At 38.5% G+C, this 18,259-nt stretch overlaps 1 protein-coding gene and 1 pseudogene across 12 annotated transcripts in view; one reads left to right on the top strand and one right to left on the bottom strand.

The window, feature by feature from the left end:
* The window catches only part of LOC127454472 (receptor-type tyrosine-protein phosphatase delta-like), a 590,598-nt gene that overhangs the window by 219,346 nt on the left and 352,993 nt on the right, over positions 1 to 18,259 (top strand). For all 12 annotated transcript variants that reach the window (XM_051721784.1, XM_051721752.1, XM_051721766.1 and 9 more), the window contains exon 6: positions 9,690 to 9,737. The gene's annotated coding sequence lies outside the window, so the exon portion shown is untranslated. The remainder of the gene's footprint in view (positions 1 to 9,689; positions 9,738 to 18,259) is intronic.
* LOC127450017 (craniofacial development protein 2-like) lies at positions 3,891 to 5,129 on the bottom strand (annotated as a pseudogene).

Here is an 18,259-nt window from a genome sequence, read left to right as displayed (position 1 = left end):
ACCACTATGTTCCTTGTTTTTCAGTCAAAATATGTAAACATGCTTGAAACAAGATACGTTTAATTGAGAAGCTAAATAAGATGTATAGAAGTAAGGTAATAAGAGTTCTCAGAGAATATCAATATCTTTGCTATCTATAAATTGCTCAAAACAAACAAACCAAAAAACAATTAGCCATTGGGGTAAGACAAGTAAACTCTATTCAAGATAAATATTTTATGTAAATGCATCTTGTTTTAAGGATGTTTTGATATTTAAACTGGAACTCAAGACAAGAATATGGAGTAAGAAAATGATTTTTCTACAGTGTAATGGAAGTGTCATGAAATTATTACCAAAATTGACATGAACCTTTTCCTGATGTGTTTACTAACGTCTCGTGGTAAACTGGATGCTTTTGAGTTTGTGTTAGTATAAATCATATTATTGCTCAATAATAATTAGTAGATAATCACAGTAGCAATGTTTGATTAAACTGAAGCTGCTCTCTCTCTCTCTCTCTCAGTCTCTCAGCTGTTTCACTCCACATTAAATCGCTCTGTTTTCCTGCATCTGATGCCCAAAAACCTCAGGCAGAGTCATCCTTAAACAGCCTACAAGTGTGCGTGTGTGTGTGTAGTTGTTTGGTTAGTTTTAAGTGTAAGAAGTGTGTTTCTCTGTGAAACTCTTTGAGGCAGAACGAACACACTTACACACAGAAGTGCATTGTAGACACAGATCTTGTTCTACATTTTCTGTGCTGTTCTTATTTATTTAACTGTACATTGTGTTTTTAAATCATTGTCAGGGCTCTAGACTAACAGATGAGAGCAGTAAATAAGCACAAATGACATAAACCAATAATAATAGTGATATGGCTAGTGAAATGCATATTTGACAGTAAAGCATGCTTTAAAATCTTGACTCTGCTTTGTAGTTGTGATTTATATATCCTAATAAAACTTTCATAAAAGTAACTCGTAATCACTTGAGTAGTTTTGCAGCAAACAACTTATTTACTTTTACTTGAGTCATGTACTCAAGTTAATTATTTCTTCAATAGCAATACTTTCACTCAAGTAAAGATTAACACCTATTTGTATGTAGTAATGCGATAACTTCCTGGTTTCCGTGCAAATGTGGTTTGGAAGTATGGGGTTGATTTCAGGGTACATGGACTTTCAGAAGCTGGTTTGTCATCGTTGCACAGTTGAAACCGTTTTGCAAAACAATATAAATGAACTATCCATTGAGCGCGCAGCATGATTTCATTGGGCAGTGCTGTTTCATCACACTTTGTTGGAGTGTTTGTCTTTTGCCGTTTCCCATATGCAACAGAAATAGTAGCATTTACTCAGTTTTGAAGTCGCACCAGTGCTACTTATGACAACATGTGACCATTTAGTCTGGAGCCCTAATTGTATTTGTTGTTAATTGTGCCATTTGTGTGGGTTATTTGCCACTGTCATCACATGTTATATGTTGCATTCTGTTTTCATTGGAAATAATTGTTATTATTTTTTCTATACTTGGCTTGTAATAATCACAATGACTATAAACTCTTTGTGGGCACCGCTGGTTTCTCCCCACATTGTCAGACATTTCAGGTTTTACAATTCTTGTGGGGACAGTTGGTAACCACAATGTAGGCAACACCCTGCCCCCCCCCCCCCACAAGCAGTGTATTAGTTGGAAAGCCCAGTAAACATTTGCTCTAATCGAACTCGCTGCTAACCGTGTTTGTCTGCCAAACCTTTAAAAGCATCTCTGGAGTGCTCCCAGCATTCTCGGGCCACAGGAATATTCCTGCAGCTTATTACAGTGCTTGATTTGTTAGCTGGAAACGTCACAGGAGTTGCTAATTTAAGCAGAAAGTTTTAAAACAGCCGTGATTGGTAATGTACAGATGGCAGAAAAGCACAACCCACGACTGGGGCTTCATAGACAGGTAGCGGTGCCATCAGCCTCAATGCTTTGTTATTGAAAAATTCTACATATTAAAACCAACCATTCTGAATATAATATAATATACATTAATATGATAGAACATAATATACAGTAATATGATGTAATATATACAACTAACTACAGAGCTAATTATATGCTCATTATTATATTATATTTTTATAGTGCATTATCTCTCTCTTGGCTATTCCTCGTGATCGAGGATGATTGTCTTCCATCATCATTGGCTTTGTTGATGTGTTCGGATATGGCTGATAAGTCCAATCCTGGCTGCACATATCTTGATGCAGTAAGGACACCCTTAAACCTGTGGGGAGAGGGGACTTTTTTCCTTTTTGCTCTCTTTTCTTCCGCTTGTTTCCTCCTGTGTTGTTCAAAGTATTCCACTCCTTGATTAACGAGGGATCTCCAAGTATTTCTTTCTTGGGCGAGTGTTTCCCATCTGTTAACATTGATGGTGCTGCTCTTGAATGTTGCTTTAAGGATGTCTTTGTAGCACTTCTTCTGTCCTCCTCTTGATTGTTTTCCTTCCTTTAGCTGACCGTAGAAGACCTGTTTTGGAAGTCTACTGTCATCCATTTAGAGCACATGGCCTGCCCAGCGAAGATGATTTTTGTTGATGATTGTTTCAATGCTGGTGGACTTGGCTTCATCAGGGACACTGACACTGGTTCTGTAGTCTTCCCAGCAAATCTTCATAATGTTGCGAAGACAGTGTTGGTGGAAGCCTTCCAGATGGTTACGGTGCCTCCTGTAGGTGACCCAGGTTTCTGATCCATACAGAACAGTGGACAAGACAACTGCCTTGTTCACAAGGATTTTGGTTTCATTCTTCAAGTCCCAGTTCTGAAAGACTCGTCCTCTTAGACATCCAAAAGCTGCTGCCGCACATTTCAGATGATGCTGTATCTCACAGTGAATGTCAGCAGCAGTGGAGAGGTAATTTCCCAAGTAGCCACAGCTGGTAGCATTTCTGAATACTTGGCTTTGTAGCTCAATAACAGGTGGTTGTAGGTTGTTCATCACTGGGGCTGGTTGATAAAGAATTATGGTTTTAATCAGATTGATGTAGAGCCCCATTTTCTTGTATGCAAAGTCGAATGCATAGAGCATGGACTGGAGGTCTTCTTCACTGAGGGACATAATGCTGTTATCATCAGCATACTGAAGGTTGATTACATAGGTGAATGATATTTTATGCTTGGCCTTAAGACGACTGAGTTTAAACAGCTGGCCATCTGTCCTGTACTCGATGTCAACGCCAGATGGAAGTCTGGGTTTGACAATGTGCATCATGGCTGAGATGAAGATAGTGAAGAGTGTTGGGGCGATGACACATCCTTGTTTGACTCTGGAGTTGACGCCAAAAGTGTCCGTAGGCCTCCACTTGTCACGACAGTTGCAGTCATATCCTCATGAAGAAGCTTCAGAATAGTGATAAACTTCTTAGGACACCCAGAGTCTGCAAGGATTTGCCTTTCAGGAAGTGTCTTTTCCACTACCAGTTTGAGCCAATTGTTTAGTATCTTTTCTAAGATCTTGCCTGCGATGGATAGGAGAGAGATTCCTATATAATTACCACAGTCAGACTCTTCCCCTTTCTTCTTGTAGACTGCAACGATGAGAGCATCTCTCAGGTCTGAGGATATGCACTCACTATTCCATATTTTAATGATCAAATCATGCAGATGGCATTGGAGCAAAGCACCTCCTTCCTTGAACACTTCTGCAGGGATGTTATCGATACCGGTAGCTTTAAGTCCCTTGATTGCATCTCTATTGTATTATTCAAGGTTTCTTCCATAGTCCGACAACGATATTTTCATCAATGTCAGGATGTTCCTCAGATGGAGATTTCACCTAACCATCGGAACCGAAACAGTGAGGAAATGTTCCTTCCATTGCTGGTTGATTTCTTCCTTGGACTTCAGGAGAGTCCCTCCATCTCAGCTTTGTAGAGGTGCTTGTCCGTTCATTGTTGGTCTGTAGATGGCCTTGGTGGCATTGTAAAAACCTCTGCTATCGTTTGTGTCTGCTAAATGTTGGATTTCTCTAACCTTGTTTGTCCACCATAGGTCTTTCAAGTTACGTGTTGTCTTCTGTAGAACAGCCTTGCATTTCTGGTGTCTGCTTTGCTTCTCCTTAGAGTTTGGATCTGCTTGGAGAGCTCTGAAGACCTGGTGTTTTTCATCAATAAGTTGTTGGAGCTTTTCTGAGTTTTCATCAGACCAGTCCTGATGTTTCTGGGTTTGAATTCTAATGATCTCTTTGCATGTTGAAGTGATGGCATTCTTCAACAGGTTCCAGTGCTCTTCAACCTCATCTGTAAATTCGGATGGCAGTTGTTGTTCAAGACGTTGCTGGAATTCTGCCTTTTTTGTAATGTCTTTGAATGCTTCAACATTGTATTTTTTGGTCATCATCTTCTTATGAATTTTTCTTTGTGGTCGGATTTCGATCCTGATGCTGGAATAAATCGATGGTCAGTCCAGCAATCATCAGCTCCAATGATAGCTCTTGTATGGAGAATTTATTTTCGATCCCTGGATCTGACAATGATATAGTCAATCAGGTGCCAGTGCTTTGACCATGGATGTTGCCATGAGACTTTATATCTGTTCTTCTGTTGGAACAAGGTATTAGTGATGATGAGATCATGATCTGCACATTTAGTTAAAAGAAGAGTTCTATTGGAATTAACATTTCCAACGCTGTTCTTACCAATGGTTCCTTTCCAGAGGTTGTGCTCCCTTCCAACTCTTGCATTGAAGTCTCCAAGCAGATTTTATATTATTTTCGAATGCATGCAAGGATTGACTCCACTTGCGCATAAAAAGTTTCATTTTCTTTGTCTTCAGCATCGAGCATGGGAGCGTAGGCACTGATGACAGTCGACTTTTGGTTTTTTGCAAGATGAAGTCACAGTGTCATCAGGCGTTCGTTGACACCTACGGGGAGTTCAGTTAGTTTCGGAAGGAGGATGTTCTTGATAGCAAATCCCACTCCATGAATTCTTGATTGATCTGGAAGGTGTCCCTTCCAAAAGAAGGTGTATCCTCCTTTTTCTTCCCTCAACTGGCCTTCTCTGCTCTCCTGGTTTCACTGAGAGCAACGTCTAGGTTGTATTTCCCAAGCTCATGGGTGATCAGAGCTGTTGTTCTTTCTGGTCTATTCAAGCTGTCCATTAGTGTTCTGATGTTCCATGTTCCAAATGTAATAGTTTGCAATTTTTTCTGACCACTAATTGGTGATCCCTCCGGACACGGTTATCCAGAGCAGATAGTTCAAAGCAGACTATGTTTAGGGCACATATTCCAGCCTCCTCCCCATGTGGGGTGAGCAGAGTGAATCCTAAAAAAGGGCTGCTCAGTCATGGATGCAGCTGCCGAAGAGCTCTTCTGCTTCTCCAAGATATCAACGACTGTATCAAACATCCACCACATGCATGCCGAGTCCAAACTGAGAGCTTCCAGATTCACAATCCTGCCCACTTTGCTCGTAACCCATTGTTGCATGACTTAGGTGAGTGAATGCTCAGGTAACCACCAATATTGATTATTGTTGGAAGACGCCTGTGCGTGAGTTGGTTTAACGTGCGAGTGCTGTTGCACACCAGCAAACACATGGCCCTTGACAGTACTTCAAGCTTACTCCAGCGGCAAGGAATCCAAGACAATTGGAACTTGAAGGCCTGCTGCAGCCTTATTCCGCCTTCACTGCTGTTGTGCGAACTGATTCCATATCAATACACATCTTCCGCCTGGTCTACCATTGAGGACTTGGTGGTGGTGGTAGTGGTGGTGGACCACTCTTAGTCTGGAACCTCACCTTTGACCATACCGCCAGGGGTGACTCTACTGGGAGCATATGCTCCTGATGACATTGCTCTTAGGATCATTGGAACACACAAGCCTTCCCAACCGCAACAAGGTGGTGGTCCATCGGGGAAGATATTGAGCACATTATACATTGTATGTTCAGCCATAACCCGACTCCTACCCCTAAATCTAACCCTTACACAAACCTTTTTTGCATATATTAGATTAGATAAGATAATATTTAATATATACATATTAACATATACATTTGAAGAATATATCTATTATAATCATATAGTACATATAAGACTATATAACTTAAATGTTGAGCTAATTATATATGCCATTATATTATATCATATCATATCATATTATATTATATTTTATATTAATTTAAAGTGTTAATTCAGTGCGATTAATTATATAAAAAAATAACACGTTACAAAAATTAATGCAATTAATCATGTCCCTGGACCGTAATAAGGAATATTCCTTCCCTATAAGCAATTCAAGCTTGAAGTACCACCTGTTTTCTCCAGGGGGCAGTAAGTGAAACTCGCTGTATATGCAATGAGCAGCTTATGAAGAGAACAAACCACCAACAGGATGAGAACATGTTCTTGCGTACAAACACAGCTTGATGGAGTGCAAATCCAAACTAAGGGATCTCAAGATGTGTTTTTCTGAGTTCATTTCAAACTTCATTTAATTATGTTTATGATACAACGCAACTGAGACGCTCCAAAAGTGTCCGTCTGATGCAGGTGACAATTGACGCGTCCTTAAACAAGACCTGATAATAAATCTCAGACTAATTGACAAATGCAGTTGCCAAATGGATTGCTGTGAACTGTAGGCCAGTGACTGACTTATATTCAATAATATGGAAATAATTAATGTATTGGATTCTAAAGCCAATTTTTGTATTGTCTTTTTTAATGCTTAATTATCTGTATTATTTAGTATTATTTATATATATATATATATATATATATATATATATATATATATATATATATATATATATATACACACACTACCGGTCAAAAGTTTTGAAACACTTGACTGAAATGTTTCTCATGATCTTAAAAATCTTTTGATCTGAAGGTGTATGCTTAAATGTTTGAAATGAGTTTTGTAGACAAAAATATAATTGTGCCAACATATTAATTTATTTCATTATAAATTGAATAAAAAAAAAAAAAAAGTTTTTGAAATTGATGACTTGGACCAAATAATAAAGAAAAGCAGTCAATAAGTGCCCAACATAGATGGGAACTCCTTCAATACTGTTTAAAAATCATCCCAGGGTGATACCTCAAGAAGTTGGTTGAGAAAATGTCAAGAGTACATGTCTGCAAATTCTAGGCAAAGGGTGACTACTTTGAAGATGCTCAAATATAACACAGTTTTGATTTATTTTGGATTTTGTTTAGTCACAACATAATTCCCATAGTTCCATTTATATTATTCCATAGTTTTGATGACTTTACTATTATTCTAAAATGTGAAGAAAAAATAATAATAAAGAATAAGTGACCCCAAACTTTTGAACGGCAGTGTATATATATATATATATATATATATATATATATATATATATATATATATATATATATATATATATATATAATTATTTAAATATAACTAATATTTAATCATTATATATTTAATTATTGTTATTTGAGGGGCTTTCTCAGCAAATATTTATGTCTTTATAATTCTGTGAATTAATCGGCATACCATGTAATTATTTCGATGAAAAATTATCAATTGACAGCCCTAATTATATATTATATTATATTATATTATATTATATTATATTATATTATATTATATTATATTATATTATATTATATTATATTATATTATATTTAGGGACTGCATTTTAGTGTGATTAATTATATAAAATAATGCTTTAAAAAAATAAAGCAATTAATAATGTCCCCGGGACCTTAATAAGGAATGTTCACCTTCATGTTATTCTCATTCAGTAGGAGACAGTAAGTGCAATTCCCACTGTACAGGCAACAAATCACACTTTACTGACAGCAGACAGCACAAGATCAAGATGCGTTCTTGCATTTAAACACAGCAGAACAGCAATTCCAAATGCAGGATTCTAACTATGTTTAACTTGACACAGTGACCTAAAAAAGGCTGTGTTTATAATGCGATGCAACCAAAGAGAGACGCTCCAAAAGCATCTGTCTGACACTTGTTTACATCGAGTCATCCTTAGAAAAGCTCTTATAATAAATTTATCTCGAACAGATTGACAAAAATTCATTTGCAAAATGGATTACTGTGGACCGAAGGCCAATGATATTGTTCAGTTATATGGAAATAAACAACATATTGACTTCTAAAGACTTTTTTTGTATTGTCTGATCAATGTTTTACTCGTCTGCCACAATAATGTAATTATGTCAATTATCTGAATTATTATTTTTGTTATACATGATATTTAAAATGATTTAAATATTATTATGTTGTCATTATTTATTGAATTATGTTATTTATAGAACATATTTTAGACTATACTGTTTTTATCTTGAGCTGATTATTCTACCCAAATGCTTTAATACCTTCACCCACAATGCTTTGTGATTGTGACATAAGTAATTTATTCATGCGCTTTCAGTGGAAGCAGTTTTCTCCAGCAGAGCGAGCGAGTGAGCGTAATTATCCTAATTAGTGCTAATTCAACATGGCTGAGCCCATTTTTGTAATGAGCTCAAACGAGCCCCTCACCGAGCACTCAGAGGAGGAGGGTCTCCACTCGCCACCTCCCTTTGTTGCCCCGGTAACTGTTTCCGTGGCGACCCGCTCTTGACAGTGATGTGGGCATGGAGAGGGGTTAATTTCAATGTGGAGAGGCTCAAATTAAAGCAGGAATTGGAGACAGAGTCAAATGCCTTCTGCTTGCAAATGAACTTCTGTCGCACACAGCCCTGTCATCACAAAAAGACAAAAGTAATGATATTCTGACAAAAATACAGCTGCCAGGAGCACAAATACAGCTTCAAACAAGACAAAATGTCCCAGAACACACATACAATTACACAAACCAACATCGACAGCACAGGTAACTTCAAGATTCATACTGTTTCTGCAGAAAATGTAAGTGGTGCTTTTCTGCACAAAACTCATTGCCAAGTTGCAAGATTTGTTTCTGGACTCAAGAGTGAAAACACCCTGAGAAAAGTCCTGACCACATTAAGGCAGATGAGAGCCTTCATTTTTATCTTATGTTTTATTTCTGCACATACTGGATGTGTAAATATGTTTAATGTGTACGTTTATGACTGAAGTTCCTCAGATGGAGATTTCACCTTCTAACCATCAGAACCAAAACTGTGAGGAACTTGAAATAAATCAAACTTTCTGAAACGAGAGATGTTTGTTGTGTCAGATGTTTGATGCAGAAACCCTTAATCTTGATGTTCTTGTTTGAAACTGTTTTAGAGGACAGACAACACAATAACACACACACACACACACACACACACACACAAACACACACACACTGTGCTCTATAGAGATTTGAGTATCCAGAGTAAATTGTGTCTTTATTAATCCTATATTTACATATTTTGGGGTTTGACGGTCACATTTTGTCTCCCTCCAAGCATATAATCAACATTTCTAATGAAAAATAACAACGTTACAGCACAATTATCCTAAAATGTCAGAGTGACTCTTCAGCACAGCGGCTGCCAAATTAAATGAATCGCTATTCTGCACAGTAATATAACATTTTTATTTCTACAAAGCACAGATAAGACATCATAACAATTATATTAAGAGAAAATAATATTTTGAAGTCTTTATTCTGAAAGTCTGAGTTCATTGCATATAAAATATACAAGTTCACTGTATATTTAGGGGAGTTTCTCATATGAAATATTGTGTTTGTTTTCACAGGTCTTCGGAGGGAAAATGTTCCACTGACTTTCATACCTGATCCTCAAAGTAAGATAATTTTTCTCTTTAAACCATCTTTGTGAATTTCCCTGCTGGAAACCCATCTTAAACCAGTCTAAAGTGGTTAGCTAGTCGCTCAAACTGGTTAGACTGGTCTGTTTTGATGGTTGAGATTTTTCTGGTCAGGCTGAGGTTTCAACCGGTTCACTTGCTAAAAACCAAGCTGGTTGACCAGCTAAAAACTGGCATGGCTATGTTTGTAGACTAGCTAGACCAGCTGAAACTAGCATGAACGCACTGGGAGATGAGCTAGACCAGCTAATAACTGGCATGGCCATGTTTGGAGAGCAGCTAGCCCATTTAAAAACTAAAATGGCCAAGCTGGGAGAACAGCTAGACCAACTAAAAACCAACATGGTGAGGCTGGAAGACCAGCTAGATCAACTAAAAACCAACATGACCAGGTTGGGATCCCAGCTAAACCTACTAAAACCAACACTGCCAGGCTGGGAGACCAGCAAGACCAGCTTAAAACCAACATGACCAGGCTGGGAGACCAGCTAAACCTACTAAAAAACCAACATGCCAGGCTGGAAGACCAGCTAAACCAACTAAAACCAACATGACCTGGCTGGGAGACCAGCTAGATCAACTAAAAACCAACATGGTGAGGCTGGAAGACCAGCTAAACCAACTAAAACCAACAAGCCAGGCTTTGAGACCAGCTTGACCTGCTAAAAACAAACATGGTTAGGCTGGGAGACCAGCTTTCCAAACTAAAACCAACACTGCCAGGCTGTTAGACCAGCTAAAAACTGACATGGCCATGTTTTGAGACCAGCTAGCCCATCTAAAAAAAATACAATATGACCAGGCTGGGTGACCAGCTAAACCAACTAAAACCAACATGACCAGGCTGGGAGACCAGCTAGACCAGCTGAAAACAAGCATGTCCAGGCAAGGAGACCAGCTAAAAACCAACATGGCTATACTGGAAGACCAGCTAGCCCATCTCAAAACCAACATAACCAGGCTCTGAGACCAGCTACACCAACTAAAAACCAACATGGTGAGGCATGTACATGCTGGGAGGCCAGCTTAACCAGTTTAAATCAGCAAAACCACCTTAGGCTGGGTTAAGCTGGTTTTCTTAGCAGGGAATTCTCTCTCTCTTTGTCTCCTCTCCTGACAGATGACTGTCCAAACACACACACACACACACACACACACACACACACACACACTTATCAACACATTCTGGCAAATGGGCCTATTTGCAGCAACATTAGAGACAGATTATTATGAAATATGGCTGTTTGACTCTCGCCGCTGCTTAGCCTGTTTGCAGATGACGGCTCCAGGATTACAATTTTTCATACGTGGGTCGAGCAATGCTTGAAATTCGATGTGAAATTGGCCTACAGCATCAGGCTTTGATGTAGCACACAGACAAGCTTTTAATATAGATTTCTTATGCACTTTTAACAGGTCGGGTGAGAGAATGTGACCTGGATGGACGGGTAGCGTTTTTTCTCCTGGCCCAGTTCTGCTTTCACTTTATCACTTTTATCATTCATTCATTCATTTCATTGTCATTTGTTCGTTTGAATGGGTTTGGTGATCTGTGTGCAGACAAACATTCACGTGAGGGTTTTCCTGAAACATGTTCTCATTTGAAACTTATAGAACAGTTTAAAACTCCCACAGAGCCAATGAGAACTATCGATGCTGATTTGTGGAACACACTAGACTGTTAAATTCATCTCTATAATGTGCAATCATATTTTGCATTCTCTCTTAACGTATCACAGATGTTATAGGGATTACACTGATAAATGATCATAAACATTCATTTGCCATAATGTCAGAGAAGAACAGAAAGAATTAAATTCCAGTTCTTTAAGACATGCTTCTCATCTTCTGGTTTTGAATGGATCTGCTGCTCCGAGTCTACCAGCACGCACAATTAACATTTGTGTCTTTTCAAGTCTTGTGGAATACAGCAATGTGAAAAAAAAGGATTTGTTTTGGGTTGTACTGCTGAAATGATGAAACCATAACCTAACCATAACTTAACCTTTTATTTTAAATCTTACTACTGACCCCCCAACCCCTTCCCCTAAACCCTGGCTTAAACTCCATCCGGTAGTGTTCCACACACAGCTCAAGCAGAGCCTGATGCTGGGCTTTGTGGATGCTGGCGAGGGTCTTGATTACTTTGGCCAGTGGCGAGGACTCCATGACAGCATTTTCTTCCTCCTAGTCCCGGGTTTCGGCACCACTGTGAAAGATCTCTAGTTCTCTTCTTAAGGAGGAAGCAAGGCCGGGTAAATGTCCAATGTAAGAATTTTTTTATACACTTTTCAGTGTCACAACAAATAAACACACAGTTCAACTCTGCTACGCGCGTCTCTCTCTTTCTCCTCTGGCGGTTTAGATTGCCCTTTTATCCCTCTCCAGCTCTCACTGCAACACAAAACAACTGTTAGAGGTGATTTCCCACAGGTGTCAATCCTTACCATTCTTCCTCTCCCGGCATTGCTCTCCACAGATGTCGCTCAGCCACGCCCACATCACCACAATATTTTAAACTCATTCTGTGGACTTTAACTAAATGTACACATTTGTAGCTGAAAGTGTCTTACAATGATTACTTCAACTCTTATGAAACTGTCTCTCAATCATTACTGAAATCCCTTTCAAACCGACATGAAAATGTCATACTGTATATTGATGTAAAAAGATGCTGAGATGACATTGTCACATCCTCTCAATAAATTCTGTAAGAGCCAGTTTCACAGGTTGATGAGAACTTATATCACTGAAAAAGGATGCTGTGTCCCCACTTATTGAATTCAGTGCATATGGTGTCAGGGGGTCAAGGATTTGCTGGTTACCAGGTCCCTGTTAGCCCCTTCTGGGCTACCCTAACACCCTAGCAACCACCCTAAACATGTTAGTAACCACTTAGAAATGCACCAATGACCACCCAGAACACCTTAGCAACCACCCAGAACATCCTAACAACCGCCTAGCAACCATCTAGCAACATGCTAGTGACCACCACTAATAGGTGTTTCTATTAGATCTTGATTGGTGCTTGCCGTGGCAAATCCAAGGGCGTCAGTACAATGCCCAAAGTCAAAAGAGCTCAACCTCATGTCTCTGCGATGTTCTTTGGTTGCTAGAGAACTGATAAGTAGTTGCTGTGGTCTCTGGCAAATAAGATCGATGAACTATGGCTCCGGATTACTCAGCGAATGTTTTTGGACTGCAACGTTATGGTTTTCTTAGAAACCTGGTTCAATAGCACCATTCCAGCCAGTGTGATTGAGCTATAGGGGCGCAATATCTATAGAGCTGACAGAACGGCTGTGGACTCCGGTAAAAGCAAAGGTGGGGGTGTTTGCATCTATGTAAACAGAACTTGGTGCATCAATGCTGTTATTACCAAATCCCACTGTTCTGCTGATATTGAGTACCTCTTTATCAAGTGAAGACCCTTTTACCTGCCCCTTGAATTTACATCTACCATAATTGCTGCAGTATATGTACCCCCGGATGCTTATGCTAAGCTAGCCATGAAGGAACTCTCTTTTGTTGTTAGTAAACTGCAAACAACGTATCCGGATGGAGCTTTTATCATTGTTGGGGATTTCAATCACGCCAATTTGAGGACAGCTCTCCCCAAATTTTATCAAAACATTTCTTGCCCTACAAGAGGAGACAACACTCTTGATCATGTTTATACAAACATCTCTGATGCCTACAAAGCTACCCCCCTCCCCCATGTTGGACAATCCAATCACTTATCCCTGTTCCTACTCCCCAGATACACCCCCATCATCAGACGTGTGAACCCCACAGTGAGGAATGTAAAAGTGTGGCTGGAAGGAGCAGACTCTTCACTACAGCATGAGTTCCAGAACACAGACTGGAATGCGTTTGCTTCTCAGGCCAACCTGGACTCACACACAGACATTAATATCTACACAAATTCTGTTCTGCAACACATCAACAGGTGTGTTGACAAGGTAACCACCCATAAAACCTACCCCAATCAGAAACCCTGTATGAACAAGGAAGTCTGATTCCTGCTGAAGGCACGTGATGCTGCTTTCAGATCTGGTGACCGGGAAGCCTACAGTTTATCCAGGGCCAACCTGAAGAGGGGAATTAAAGCAGCCAAACACAATTACAAACTGCGGATTGAGGACAAATTTAAGAACAATGACCCCCAACGTATGTGGACAGGCATCCATGCCCTCACAGATTACAAACCAGCAAACAGTACCCCCCCCAACCAGTAATGCCACCCTCCCAGACGAACTGAACAACTTTTATGCTCGCTTTGATCGTGGAAACACAGAACCACCCATAAAAGCTGAGCTCCCACCTGATGATCTGCCGCTCACATTTTCCAACAGTGACGTGTGCTCCACCCTGAGCAGAGTGAATGCACATAAAGCTGGCCCTGATGGCATCCCTGGCCGAGTGCTCAGGGCTTGCGCAGAACAGCTGGCAGATATCTTCACCAAAATTTTCAACCTCGTTTGGAAAACACTTTCCCAAGTGGATACATTTTAAAACGCCGTCTTCTCATTGCAGTGTAGACGGGGAAGACGGAGATATCTGATCTATGTTGTAGCGGCATTGTTGTGCCTGTTATCCACTTTGATAGCGTTGTTAAAGTTAAATTTTACTTTGTACAACCTTCATGTTGCATTCCTTCAAAGGCGACAGGAAGTTTACTCGGAATTGCTGTCTGGTGACAAAACGAGGACAATTGCATTTCAGCTTGTACATGGAACAGCGATTTTACGCATGTGCAGTAAAGGGAATTTAAGTGTTTTCAAATGTTTCAGTGTGGATGAGCAACTTTTGGAAAACACTTGAAAACAGCAGTATGAACGGAGAGTGTTTCGAAAACGAAAATGCTTTTTTCAAATGTATCCGGATGATTTTAAGGGTGTTCTGGGTTGTCAAGGTGAAATAAGCACTTGTCAACTACTGAAATCGTCTCTCATCAACCTGTGAAACTGGCTCTTCCAGAACTTATTGAGAGGATGTGCCACAATGTCATCTCAGCATCTTTTTACATCAATATACAGTATGACATTTTCATGTCTGTTTGAAAGGGATTTCAGTAATGATTGAGAGACAGTTTCATAAGAGATGAAATAATGATTGTAAGACACTTTCAGCTACAAATGTGTACATTTAGTAAAGTCCACCAAAACAGTTTTGAATATAAATATCTTAATTTCACCAGTGTATGGAAGAGTCGTCTTGTCAGGACTCTCTAAGTTTGGACTGGAGGAGATTTAGCGAGTTTACTGTAGTAATTCTGGAGTGTGTGCACAAATGCCTGAGTGAACAGAATGAGCTGCGAGCGGCCTTCAGGTACGATTTACACCCAAACAGTCCAGACGGATGTGTAATCTGTCTGTCTCTCAGCTTTATCTACTCAAACACATCATGATCGCTTCCCAAAATGAAAATTCTGTCATCATTTACTCACCCATATCTTGTTCCAAATATTTCAACTTTCTTTCTTCTGTGGAAGACAAAAGGAGACATTTTGAAGACTTTATCGGTCACACTTTTCCATGCAATAATGAATGAGGACTGACACTTTCAAGCTTCAAAATGAATGTAAACGCACCACAAAAGTAGTTTCATGCGCTATATTTCAAGTCTTCTGAAGTCAAACGACAGCTTTGTGTGACGAACAGACTGAAATTTAAGTTGATATTCCCAGATTCACTACTTTTAGACCTTTTTGAAGCTTGACGGCCGCAGTTCCCTTTCATTGTAACTGTATAGAAAATAGCAAAAAAAAAATTACTATTGTGTTCCACGAATAAAAGGAAAGTCATTCAGGTTTGGAACATCATGAGGGTGAGTGAATGATGACAGAATACATTTTTTGGGGTGTGAACTATGACTTTAATATTTCATTTTTTTATTCTATCCAGAAATGAAGCTGTTTGGTTGTTCAGGTGATTGCACATCTGATTTTTGCATTTGTTTTGTGCAGTTTGTGTTTATTTATACCAGTGAATGGTTTTAAATTTTAAATGCAATCAGCATATACCTAAATGCAATCAAACAAACCCGATTACCTGAGAGAGAGAAAGAGAGAGAGAGACTCTTGTTTTCTGAAGGTGCATTGTTATTGTAAGAACATACAAACATCAGTGGCATTCACTATTGTGTAAACTCGTTAAAGTTTCATTTAAGACACCGACGGCTTGTGTTTGACTTATTTTGGTATGGAGGTCTTCATCGGGAAGAATGACAGTTTTGTGTCATTCCAAACATTAATTACTTTCTTTCTTGACATTTTCAGTGAATAATTATAAATAAAAACATCAGACATTTATCATGGTAATTCCATGGTATTCTCATTGGACTAGCATATAAAAAACTAAGTATTTTAATCATTTAGTATCATGGTACATATCAAAGTACCATGCTATTACATTTGATACCATAAATGTGCCCACCTAGTTAAAAAAAAACCAACAACATATGTATTTATCCTGAAAAGAGATCATTTTACCTAGTTTTGCTGCAGAATGAATCGAAATTTGCTTTGTAGCTTTTTATTATGTTTTTATGTTTACCCTTCAGCCTTTATCAGATCTGTGTCTAACATTGTGGTCCTATTGACTCTAAAGATCTAATTAACATACATGTATGCACAGAATCATCAGAGATAATTATTTCTGCACAGTCACGATTCACAACACTCTGATAATTGAATTCTCCTCTTCGTTCGCCCTAAAAACTGAAAAGCCAGTGGTCCAGACGCCGCTCCATGAAGTTAATTATCTTCATTATGGAATCGTCTTTTAATCCGCACACAAACGTATTTTCAGCACAACAGTGATTCTAAATGTTTGCGTTCATCCTGTACTGCATATTGCGTTTGGTGAAAATGTCCACTTTGTAATAAAGACATTGTATATTTGTACACTACAATATGAGTGCGTATGGCCTGAGAAAAAAAGAGACATTTAGAAACCAAGATTTTATATTTTGCTCTACATGCCATGATATGTTAATACTTTTTCACATTGTTCAGGATCATATTAATACACTTTAATGTTTGAATTGAAGGATATTTTTCACTTTTGTATAATAAACCATTTTCGATGCAAAAAAATAAAATAAATATTTTTGTTTTATTTTCCAGTAAAAATATCTAAAAAGACCTACAACATGAAAAAAATGACATTATAATTATCAAGATATCTTTTTTTATAACAAAATCTAACAAAATTTGGTGTGATCCAAAGGGGGCGCTATATCGTGAAAAAATTTACGCTTAAAACGTTGAAGTCTGCATATACATAAGTCAGACAAATGAGATATCATTGAAAGCTTAGAATCTGAACCTTTCAGAGATAACCATTACTTCTGCATTTATGTTACTTAAAATAACAAAATAAAGCCTGAAAACATTCGCTGTGAAAACTAGCGCCCCCTAGAGGTAATGGGGTAGAAATATTTATATAAAAATAAAAGTCCTTCACATAGCACATACTGTAAATGGACAAGTCATATATCAAATGAAAGCTCTCACTCTCAGGAATGTGACTGTACAGTCTATTTTGTTACACTATACCAATGCACCGATAACTGCTGCTGTAAGCCCCAAATAGCTACAAACATTATATCTGTTTTTACTTTAGGAAGTTCTCTAAAACAATTGAGCCATTGTTTACTTGTCTGTGAGATTGCTTGTGTGAATATTTCAATGTTATATCTTAGATGTCCAGAACAAAATATGTAATCCCACAAGAAAAGCATTCAAAACAAATCATCAGAAATATATGTTATCGATTATTGATGATATAAGTTTTCATATCATCACAAAGGGGAGGATCGCAGCTTTCTGTTGACACATAGACTGAGCTTCTAGTCCACTCAGAGGCCGAGATATTCAATGAAATAACGAGGGTGGTGCTTGAACTGAAAATTAGACTGAATGTCAATGGATGAGCAAATCTGTGAGGACTAAAATGCGTTAGAGTGCCACCTATATTATTGTGATGGAGGTTGATAGAGGAAAAAATCTTCCTGCTACCTAGTGGAATAAAATGAGACTTTTCAAAGTTTCAGATTTCAACACACACACACACACACACAGAGAGAGAGAGAGAGAGAGACAAAAAACTCAAATAAATGAAACTGCAATTCAGTTAGATTGGCTTTTACCCCAAGGGAAGATTACAATGCATTCATTCTTGCTAAGATGAATTTTATGATTATTAGTAAGAAGAATAAAACTCAAGACAGCTGGTCATTACGGAACATTATTAGTCAGTTTGAGACAAGAATTACAATAAAATACTTCATCAGATGTCAAAATGCTTTTGAATTGTTGCGCAAGTCTATGGGATGAATAGATCAAGTATTTTACAACTCAAAAACCTGACAGAATTCCTGCCTGACACACTAGCGAGATAAAACATGCAATGGTTTAAAACAAACCATTACAGATGAGTGGCAAAATTAAAAATGACAGAGCGAACGTTGAGACTTTCAACACAACAATGGCA

The sequence above is a fragment of the Myxocyprinus asiaticus genome, chromosome 2 (genome assembly GCF_019703515.2).
Source record: "Myxocyprinus asiaticus isolate MX2 ecotype Aquarium Trade chromosome 2, UBuf_Myxa_2, whole genome shotgun sequence".
Classification (NCBI taxonomy): Eukaryota; Metazoa; Chordata; class Actinopteri; order Cypriniformes; family Catostomidae; genus Myxocyprinus; species Myxocyprinus asiaticus.
This window is presented reverse-complemented; position numbering and strand designations above follow the sequence as displayed.